Source organism: Thamnophis sirtalis, unplaced genomic scaffold (genome assembly GCF_051295495.1).
Source record: "Thamnophis sirtalis isolate CommonGarterSnake01/CBP01778 unplaced genomic scaffold, rThaSir2_p1.2 scaffold_12, whole genome shotgun sequence".
NCBI classification, from domain to species: Eukaryota; Metazoa; Chordata; class Lepidosauria; order Squamata; family Natricidae; genus Thamnophis; species Thamnophis sirtalis.
This window is the reverse complement of record NW_028261392.1, coordinates 31069327-31081174: the sequence shown is the minus strand read 5'-3', so window position 1 is coordinate 31081174 and position 11848 is coordinate 31069327.

Here is an 11848-nt window from a genome sequence, read left to right as displayed (position 1 = left end):
AGATCATTGAACAAATCAACCCAGAGTTCTCACACGAGACACACAAAAGAATTAAATTATCCTACTTCAGACCCATGGTGTGAAGACTTGGGATTCTGGCAAGGGTTCTAATGCTGGAAAAGGAAAGGGAGAAGAAAAGGGAGAAAGAGGATGACTAGAAACAAGTTAGATGGAGTCACTTACTGGTACAACAGAGGTCTCCAAACTTTCCAGTTTGCGGACTGGCGGAGAGGGCACTCCAGCACGCAGCTTTATTTACACAAGCAGCAGGTGCGAGCACCCACCACTTGCACAAATGGAGCTTGCACAAGAGTGCAAATGTCTGCCGTGCGCACAAATGGACCTGCTGGCCCGATCACAAGTGTCCGCATGAGCACAAGTCAGGTTGGGGGCTCCTGACTTACAGTGTCTGTGACTGCACCAATGGAAGATCTGAAAGACCAGGTTAGGTATAGTTTTCATGGGGGGTGGGGGTGGGGAGAGGAATCTATATGGTCTACAAGAGTCAAAAACGACTTGGTGACACATAACAGATCCATCATTGTTTTAAAGACTGAAATTCTAAAGCAAGTTTAGCTTATAATGGTTGGATGTTGGCATTCCACACTCTTGTGTATTTTCAACTAAGTTCTTCAGTTATACTGACAAGAGGAACTTTATCATACAAATTATTACTCTGCAATTTATGCTATCTGCCACCTTAAAAGTAACTTATTTCTGCTATTGATGTCATTTTACATGATTTATTATATTGCAATATTTTCATCTTGTCTAATTGATTTTGCAGCTCAACATGATCTACAAGATTAAAATGCAAAATATAATGTAAAGTGAAAGCATATAAAAGATTTATATTAAAAATATTCATATTTTTTTTCTTTTTAACGCTTTACCAAAATTTCAATTTTTCTAATACCAGCAGACTTTTGAAAATATCTTGGGTCAAATTGATCATTAGGAGATCAAACTAATTTTATTCAAGAGCACAAATGAAATTCTGAAATTTGCCATTCATTCATGATTTAATTGTGTCGTTTCACAATGATGTATCGATTTATGTGTTTAGACAAGTATCGCTTTTGTTGGTGGTTAAGGCACAAGGCTAGGAAACATGAGACCATGAGTTCTAGTCCTGCCTAAGGCACCTTGGGTCAGTCATACTCTCATCCCTAGAAAGCTGGTAATAGTAAACTAATTTAGTTTGGAGAAATCCTGTCAAGAAAACTTCAGGGACTTGTTCAAGCAGTTGCCAATAGTGAAGAGGTAATTTGAAGGCCCAACAAAATATAAAATAAAATAAAAATAAGGATTTACCACTCTTTCAGACCAGTGGTTCTCAAAATGTGGTCTGGGAACCTCTGGGAGTTTTCAAGACCCTGTCAGGGTATCTGTGAAGTCAAATAAGCATTTCCCAGTTTTAATTTCTAATACAATCAATCATTTTTAAGAATCAGAAGGGGTCCTGACTGAGACCAAAAGGTTTGAGTGCCACTGCTCTAGACCACCAGATTCCAGCAACAATTAACGATTACAATTAATGATTTTCACTTAACGATTCATCACATTTTATTTAAGACAATATAACCAATTCACAAAACAATTATTGTAAACTCTCCAGCTAGCAATTCCGCTTTTAGTTAGGATGGTGCTCCTTTTCTTCCATGTTTCATAGGTTGCTTTAAAGAATAAATTAATGGAAAGAGTGTTAGAAGATCCTTTAACTGAAGGATAGGATATATGCCCCTGGCGATCTTCTCCTCTCACCCTTAAGAGTTTTCATTCATATTACATGTCATGATCTGGAATGATATAATTTATCAGTTCAAATTAAAGAAGAGTTGTGAGAAGAGCTCATAATTCATAGTTGCTACAGGGCAGCTTTGATAAATTGCGTAGCTTTCCACACCCTTAGGAGATGGTTTTCTTTTATTTCTTCCTCTGTTTTTATCCCCTTAGAAAATGATGCAGTTCCTTTCATCTTCTCTTGCAGAGTTTGCCTAAGCAGTCAATTTTAACATTTTTTTGTGAATTAAGTGGAAAATTATCTTCCTTTCTTGTGGCAATATGAAATGAGAGAGAATCAATTGTATTCTCAACTAGATGAAGAAACATCTCATATGCTTTCTAGACTAAGGAAACTTGGAACTTCTCTGTTTCAAAGATCTAAAAGGAGATTTCCTTCATTTATTAGAAATTCATTAATTTATTGCACTCTTCAGAAAAACTTTTAAATTCAAAATCTTTCGCTCATTTCTCTAACCGAGATTTGAAGCCAAACCAAAACTGCAGGAAAGTCCACCTCACTACTAAAATGATAATAAATGTTCAGAAGGACCCATTATTAATTATGGTTCATCTCACATCTCAACATTGGGGGAGGGGATACAATACCACCAGTCTCCTGTTTGTAACACAGCCCTTTCAGCAATTCCAAGAAGATGCCACACTCATTTGCACTATTCAGGTGCCCCCCCCCCCCCCCGAGACCACAGCTAAGCCTCCAAGTGGCCTCAACAACTCAAAAGAGATTGCCTGCAAGGAATATAAATCCTTCCATTCTCTACCATTCAGAAGCTTTTTGGATGAGAAGTGAAATGTCTTCAAGGAAAAACAAAGAAAATTCAGTTGTCTTTTGAAAAAGCACCTTTGGGATAATGACCTGGATCAATGGTGAGATTCAATTTTTTTTGACACTGGTTCTGTGGGCATGGCTTGGTGAGCATGGCAGGGGAAGGATACTGTAAAATCTCCATTCCTGCCCCCCTCCAGGGGAAGGTTACGGCAAAATCCCCATTCCCTCCAGATCAGCTGGGACTCGGGAGGCAGAGAATAGATGGGGGAGGGGGACAGTCAAAGGGGGTATTTACTGGTTCTCCAAACTATTCAAAAATTCCGCTACCAGTTCTCCAGAACTGGTCAGAACCTGCTGAATACCACCTCTGACGTGGATGACTGAGAATCTCCACATATATTTATTCACAATACAGTATTCTGAAGAAGTGGAAATGCTTTGCTCGACTCTGCAGAAGAAGGGTCTACAATAGGAAATATGAATGATAACTTCACTAATATTTGTATTCTAAATAATGCAGGTTAAGCCTGTTGGGTAGAGTTAGCTTTTCAGTGAGTCAGAAACACAGTTATCATTAGAAAGCAGTCACCGGTGTCCTGAATATAGCAACAGCTGGGGAAACAAGATTAATGGCCTTCTGGAAATTAAATCTTACTTCCTGGGGACTAATGCTCATTAGTAACAGAAGAAGAAGAAGAAGTGATATTAAACATGTCATGATAGTTCTTTGATTGCCAAAAGTTTACTTTGAATTTTGTCTTATTCTATGCTTAATAATAATTAAAGGCTTTTAATGTTCTAAGGATACTTTCTAAAAAGCATTAACTAGAATTCCAGTTCTACGGGGTGAAGGAGTGTGCAGAAACTCAGTTTCTTATGAGGAGCATTACAAGTGACTTCTCGGACCATCAAATCTTACAGAACCAGAGCAGAGATATAATATGCCCTTGGCATTTCACTCCTTTACCCCAATTTCAACTTCCCGTCTTCAAAGGCAGCCTTTCCCATATCACAGTTACAATAATCTTGTGATATTTCAAAGACATCAGTGTTCATAAGAAATTGCTGGAGTTCATTTTTTCCAGAAATACGTTAATTTTTCAAGATTTATTGAGAACAAGTCTGATCCCTATTAGAGGTTAGTTGATATGTTTTGAAAGGAAACATTCACAAGTGCATGTGAATTCATACTATTCATACCATTTTAAGTTGCTCTGCTAAAATGTGCCCATAACATTACACCAGCCTGTTAGAGTTTCCAAGGACAAATAAAAATATCTTTCAGTGATGAGTCATCTAAATTTAATCTAGCAGTGCCAGATGTGCCTGAATTTAAAATTTAGAAGTAATACTGTATATTTGGGGGGGGGGGCTTAAAATAACAATCAACTGAACAGGGAAAAAGGCATTTTATTCCTGACTCAAGAATCAGAACATAATATGGAATCTATTCAAATTGAAAGTTTAGATGTTTCAGGCCAATAGCGGCTAATTAAACATCCTTTCCATTTTACAGGAATTTAGTGATTAGAGACAAATGCTTAATGGGAAGAATCACTTCTCCAAAATCAGCTACAGAGGAAGTGGCACAGCTCCACTGCTATTTCTTTAATAAGAAATTCATCTTTGGTTTATAATGTAATCACACCAAAATGAACTCACTGGCAAACAGTTGATTTAATTAGTATTTTCTTTACTTAAAAACAACTCTTTAGGGGTAAAAGATACAAGAAAGACAATTAATTACCACTATCAGTTGGAAACCGGTTCTTTCTTTTTTTTAATCTTTATAATTTATTCTTTTACAAATTCTGCCCAGCACAATTACAGGACACCAGAATATGATGGTGGACCTGACAGCCATAAAATCCCAAAATAGCAATGATTGATATCTGTATATTAAAATATATTACATCGCTATGAAGGTTAAAGTCAGTACTAACATTATGACCAATATGGCTCAAATTATAAAGTACAAACCAAGATAAAGGGGTTACACTAATTTCTGTCTCATTAAAACAATTAATGAGTTTAACAAATCATAAAACAATGAAATATTATAATCTTATGTTAGGAAATCCAAAATTTGGATGTGGTATTATCCCATTTATAAAAATGCAGTCGAAAATGTTTTCTACATTGCATTGCAAACTCTCAGATTTGTTTTTCCGATATGAAGTTAAAGTTGATATGGATGCATATTCCCATAACAACAATTTATTTACATTTATTTATTCAATTTCTATCGCAGTCGGAGAAATAAAAAGCACAGAAGTTAAAATAACCAGGAAACAGGACCCTTAACACATTGGGGGCACAGGCACATAACCAGGTCTTCAAAGCTTTATGAAAGGCCAACCAAGTCAGAATCATCCTAATTTCTGGAGAGAGAATATTGCAGAGGGCAGAGGCTACAACACAGAAGGCACACCTCCTAGTCCTCACCAGCTGACACTCCTTAGCTGAAGTGACCTGGAGTACATGTCCTGTCAGCCAGACTGGATTGGATAGAAAAGACAGTCCCACAGCCTCAGGTAACCAGATTCCAAGTCAGAAAGGGCTTTAATGGTGACAATCAGCATATTGAAATACAGGCAGAAACACACTGACAGCTAATGCAGTTCACGAAGCACTGGTCTCCCATGCATCAAATATCCCACACTTTTCACTATCTATGCAGCTGCATTCTGCACTAGTTGAAGCTGCCAGATGCTCTTCAAGGACAGCCCCATGTAGAGTGTGTTGCAAGTAATTCAGATGGAAGGTCCCAAAGGCATTGCCATTCCATTATAAAAGGGATTATTATTTCATAATTTTCAGTATAAGAAGTATAAGGAATCATAGCTGTTATCTTGTACAAAGCCATTTCTGTACACCTTGTAGAAATGCAACGTTAGTAATTCAGGGGTGGATTGCTACAGGTTCACCCAGGTTCAGAAGAACCCATAGCTAACATTATGGCCAGTTCAGAGAACCTCCAAATCCCACCCCTGGCTGGCCCAACCTCCCCGCCTCTGTCCTTCCAGGAGTCTCCATGCAGCCCCTTTTGAATGCAAAGTAAGCGTAGGGCCCGCATGGAAGTTTGTGGAGAGGATAAAACGGGCCTCCCGGAAGGCCTCCTGAGCCACGGGGAGGCAGTTTCGCCCTCCCAGAGTCTCGAGAAAGCCTCCAGAGCCCGGGGAAGGTGAAAATGAGGCAGCCAGAAGAAAATGGCCAAAATATCACCATATCACCTGGGTATATAGAAACTTCTTACTAGCTGTTGAATATCAATATAGACTGCTGCAACAAAAACACCCCCCTATCATGGTGCAGGAGGCACGCCCACCTAGCAACTGAGTTGAGAACCCATTGCTGAAATCTTTGAAGCCCACCCCTGGTAATGTTTAATTAAAAAATAGGTTGAAAAGAGAAATTCACTTTTAACACTTGTTTCATTTATACATTGTATGCCAAATTGTTGGACTTTGGGAAGTTATTGGTTCCTGATTGTCTTTAACTGAAATCTACTTCAGAAAGTTGTTATGATAAAGCAAGGAGAGGCAGATACCTCCCATCTATCCCAGAACCTCCAGAGGAAAGGGAAGATATAACTGCAGGAATTAATACAGGTAGTCTTCCACTTACAACAGTTCATTTAGTGACCAAAGTCACACCAAAGTCACTGAAAAGGTGACATGATCATTTTTCATACTTACGACCGTTGCAGCAGCCCCGTGGCCACATGATCAAAATTCAGAGGCTTGGCAACTGCTTTATATTTATGACATTTGCAATGTCCTGGGGTCATGTGATCATCTTTTGTGACTTTCTGACAAGACAAACTAAGTCGATGGGGAAGCCAGATTCACTTAACAACGGTGCTACTAACTTAATAATGGCAGTGATTCACTTAACAACTGTGGCAAAAGAAGGTTGTGAAATGGGGCAAAACTCACTTGACAAATGTTATACTTAGCAACATAAATGTGAGGCTCAATTGTAGTCGTAACTCAAGGACTACCTGTTCATATAATTTATGTACAGTTTATATATGGTCACCTATCTCATACCATAATTCTATGTGACAACAATCCATCTGGGGCGACCGCCAGTCAGATGTGCCTCTGAGGTCCCATTAGGTGGTAACATGATGATACTGCAGGTTTTTAGGGAAGCTGAGCAAAGAAGGATATGTTTTTTCTTGACAAAAGGGATACGTAAGGAGACAATTGGTAAATTTTCATTTCAGTTGGTATGAAAGAAAAAGTTCCTGGATGTGTCTGTCATCTGTACCCCTATAACTGTCTAGTTTGTCTCTGCAACCAAACAAGACAGACACAGACTTCAACGGATAATTAGAACTGCAGCAAAAACAATTGCTACCAAGCAGCCTTCCACTGAGGACCTGTATACGGCACGATTCAAAAAGTGGGATGTGAAAATATCTACAGACCCTCATATCCTGGATACAAATTGTTTCAACTTTTACCCTCGAAACGACACTATAGGGCAGTGTTTCTCAACCTTGGCAACTTGAAGATGTCTGGACTTCAACTCCCAGAATTCCCCAGCCAGCATTCGCTGGCTGGGGAATTCTGGGAGTTGAAGTCCAGACATCTTCAAGTTGCCAAGGTTGAGAAACACTGCTATAGGGCACTGCACACCAGAACAACTAGACACAAGGACAATTCTCCCCCCCTCCGAATTCTCTGCTAAATAACTAATTCCCACAACACTGTCAAATAATTTACTAAGACTGCACTACTATTCTTCTTCTCTTCCTTCCTAGTACCTATCTCTTCCCACTTATGACTATAACCATGTTGCTTGTATCTTTCAATTTTGTATTGTTTAATTTCTTTCCTAGTATGATTTAATTGCTTATTAGTAGCCTATGTCTATCACTAAGTGTTGTGTCTTATGATTCTTGATGAATGTATTCTATTTTATTTTTCTTTATGTACACTAAGAGCATATAGCAATAGCAGTTAGACTTATATACCGCTTCATAGGGCCCTCTCTAAGCGGTTTACAGAGTCAGCATATTGCCCCCAACAACAATCCGGGTCCTCATTTCACCCACCTCGGAAGGATGGAAGGCTGAGTCAACCTTGAGCCGGTGAGATTTGAACAGCCGAACTGCAGAACTGCAGTCAGCTGAAGTAGCCTGCAGTGCTGCATTTAACCACTGCGCCACCTTGGCTCCATATGCACCAAAGACAAATTTCTCGTGTGTCCAATCACACTTGGCCAATAAAGAATTTCTATTCTATTCTATTCTATTCTCTTTTATGTGAAATATGTTTTTAAAACATATTTTTTAGACATGCAGCAAAAAAAGAAAGGGAAAAGCCCAACTGATTGATTGATGGGGTGTGGATTTAAGAGCAACACACACACACACACACACACACACACACACACACACACACTATATTTCCAAATTCTCTAAAGAAATTGGAAACCACCCTGCATGTCATGAAATGCTGAGTATATAGAGACAACACAAATCTATCAGCCTCCATCTTCTGCTCCCCAGCAGGAGAGAATAGAAACACCTCCCATTCAATTACTCAACTTAAACTGCAACATCCTATTGTGCATTGTTGCATATTCAATATGCAAATACCAGCTGCGACCTGATTGGTTGGTCGTTTTGACAGTTGGTCTGAGTGCTAGTATAAATACCCTGACAGTTGCAGGGAACGTTTGAATCGCTTGTCACCTGTGTTATAATAAAGATCTGTCTTGCACATGGCTCCTGCATGTCAATTCCCTCACAAGAACAACCCACACGTTTACAACACTGGCGACGAGGATGGGATTGATATGCGATTCCCGCAGAGCCTAACAACATCAGCCAACATGAACGCAGTGAACGCAGGAAAAAAAATTTCTTTCCTACATTGAGGGCCTGTCAGGGCCGCCGCTATGGCCAGCAAGCGACATCAACAGCAGCCTCCGGTTGTAGCCAACCTCAGTAAGCTCCAGGCGCGGCCTCCATCCATCCGAGGGACGGGCTTCCTACGCTTAACCTCGACTGGAGCCGCCGCCGCTACTCAGGGACGAGCTATGGACCGTGATGGCTAAACTGCGCCAGCTGTGCCTGCCTGCCTGCCTGCCACCAGCTGTTCCTACGGCATGCCTGCCACCAGCTGTTCCTACGGCACTCCAACCGCCTCGTTCCAACCGCTGCGTTCAACAACAGCCTCGTTCTCCAAGATGCGACCTAGCACCACCGGCTACGTTCTCTCAGCCTGTCTAAAGTCTCTCCAACACTAGCACACTCACAACATACACCAGACTGTCCTCTACACCATGAGCACATCCGCTCCTGTGCAATCCACTTGCCTCCGCTGTGCCTCCCAAGGAGCCCAACCGCTGCTCTACCTTACAAAGCTGCCTGCCTCCCAAGGAGCAACTCTAGAGCAACTATAGCCGATCAGAAGCCTCTAGCCACTCAGAAGCCTGCCTGCTGCACAAGAGCCTCCTTCCGCTGCAAAGGCCACCGCTTGCTTCTCGAGCCTCCCTGCTGCAAAGATTCCAAAGGACCTGTTTTTTTTTCCTGGTTCTAAAATTTAGCTACGAAGGACTCACCACCATCTTGAAACAGCAGAACTGGGGGGAAGGAGAGAGATTGAATATGCAAATACCAGCTGCGACGTGATTGGCTGGTCATTTGGTCTTTAGAACTGGGGGGAAGGAGTGTTGCATATTCAATATGCAAATACCAGCTGCGACCTGATTGGTTGGTCGTTTTGACAGTTGGTCTGAGTGCTAGTATAAATACCCTGACAGTTGCAGGGAACGTTTGAATCGCTTGTCACCTGTGTTATAATAAAGATCTGTCTTGCACATGGCTCCTGCGTGTCAATTCCCTCACAAGAACAACTCACACGTTACAATATGCATCTCCTTCCCTGCCTTCCGAACAGAATGGAAATAAAATAAACTGCCAGCACCAAAGATGAGTAACAGGATACCAAATCTTGTTTGGCACAAGGCGTGGAGGGAATGATCCCTGTATGGTGTTAGAAGCCAGAGGTTAGGCTGAAACATGGGAAGTGTCCACCAGTGTGGAGGAGACCTTTCAACAAGGCATCTTCAGCTAATTTTAGTGTTGCTAACAACAAAAATGCTTCTTCTGCAATTCTTGACACAAACTGAGACAGAACAACAACAATTAAAGAAAATCAGCTCAGTTTAACTCATCACATTCAAGTGATGTCATGAGATTGCAAAGGCATGCAGCTACTTTAAGCTTGTGATATAAAGATACGTATGTGGGGGAGTACCTCTTGTAGCAAAAAGTGTTGTTGTTTGTGCAATACCACACAAACAAATTTTTGCTTGTTTCCAAAGCAAAAATTTAAATCTGTCAACATCCCAAGAAATCCAGTGTTCTCTATTGAATGAAATGAATAGAAAATGACCATAGGTGGTGACAAATCCTCACCTTAGATTTAGAACAGGGATCCTTCATCCTAGTGTTACCAGATCAGGGCTGCAAAAATCTGAACAATCACTAGATGGCAACAAAGAAACACAGAACCTCAACTCTTTGCTGCCATCTAGCAACTGTACAAATATCATCAGTCCAAATCTGATAGCTTCACCCTTTCTCAAAGTCTAGAGAAAGAGCTTGCACTTTCAGTTGTTCTTCATCAAAAAGACTCCAATTCATTAATAGTAGCACATATTGTATGTTTAAGACAAACCATAACTGGATTTCACATGTATGTTTTTAAAGAGTTGATTAATAAATGTTTGCAATATGAAGTAAGTTCACTGAGTGTTTTGAGGCAAAATTGCCGCATCTGCCATTACATTTCTGCCATTCTTAGTTGTAAGGCAGAAGCATACAATGACTCATGTGACAACAAAGATACTAGAAAACTTTGAAATGTGGATTTTATAGAAGACTACATAAAATATCATAGTGTGCATATAAACAAAATGAGATGGTCCTCCAAAGACAAATAAATACGCTGCTTGGACATTGTGAATACCATCACCAAAAGGACAGTAAAATATTAAGCACACAGGGTAAGCAATCAGAAATATAAAGAAAAGATTCAAGAAAACATAGCACTGGCAGATGGCATCAATCCTAGTTCAAAAAACTATATGTATTGTTTGACAAAAATGTATTTCCTTGTTTAGTAACATCAAAAGAGCAAATATTGTTGATGGTCACCAATCTCTGGGAGAAAAGAAGAAAAAAAGAAGAAAAAGAGTTCATTTGTGATTGTTTATGGTTCATGCACACAAATTGTGTGAACATTGATGTGGCATCTGCCTTGCTACTCTTCCACGAATCCCATTTCTACTCTGAAATTTTTCTGAAAGCGAGTCATGAACTTTAACCAAGATGAGATTGACCTGCAGATCCATAGATTGTCCTTGGCCATTTTATGCTCTATTCATACAGTGATTTTGATAAGATGAACACTCTTGGAAAAGCTCAGTATTATCGCAAATGGTCGCAATTTCAAGAGTACATATCTGACTGAATTGGAGACATCCAGAGCTTACGAAATTGTGTTGAAATCTTCTGCAAACTGATAGGTATTAATGCCTTTTTAAAATGCAGTGGGCATGTCATCTTTCTCAAATATTGTCCTATTCACTATGATGTGAAACCAAACTTTGTAACCATGAGTGACCCAAAACAGCCCTTATTGTTTAGTGCAACACAGAAAGAATTGCCCATAGTTAATCCTTTAATTTAAATTATTGAATTGAGGTCAATATTAATGTTCATACTGAGATGTTATATTCTGAATTATTTGTTCGTGAAATAAATAGCATTATAGCACTTATACACCACTTCATAATGCTTTACAGCCCTCTCTAAATGGTTTACATAATCAGCATATTGCCCCCAACAATCTGAAACAAGTACCATATTTGGGTATTGTTTGCTTCTTTTCTATATTAGTGGGGCCCACATGAAGTTCTGTCAACATTTAGTGGCAAAGCAATTTTTAAAATCACGTACATACACAACTGAGGCATCTCATATTGGAACACGTGAAAAATTAACAATGTTCAAGGGGAATCTCAACATCAATAAGCAATTGAAGTGAAGCCACAGAGCTTAGTGAAAAATGTAGCAGATAGTTTGATGCATATATTCACTGCTGAAACGTAGACAGCACCAAAATTGACTGGTCAATTATTTAACTCAGAATAAAAATGGTTCATAAGTTAACCACATAGTTAAGTTCCTTTTTTAAAGGTTTCACACAGTATGCCCTGCAAACAACATGGGATGATATTCTTTTGGTAGGC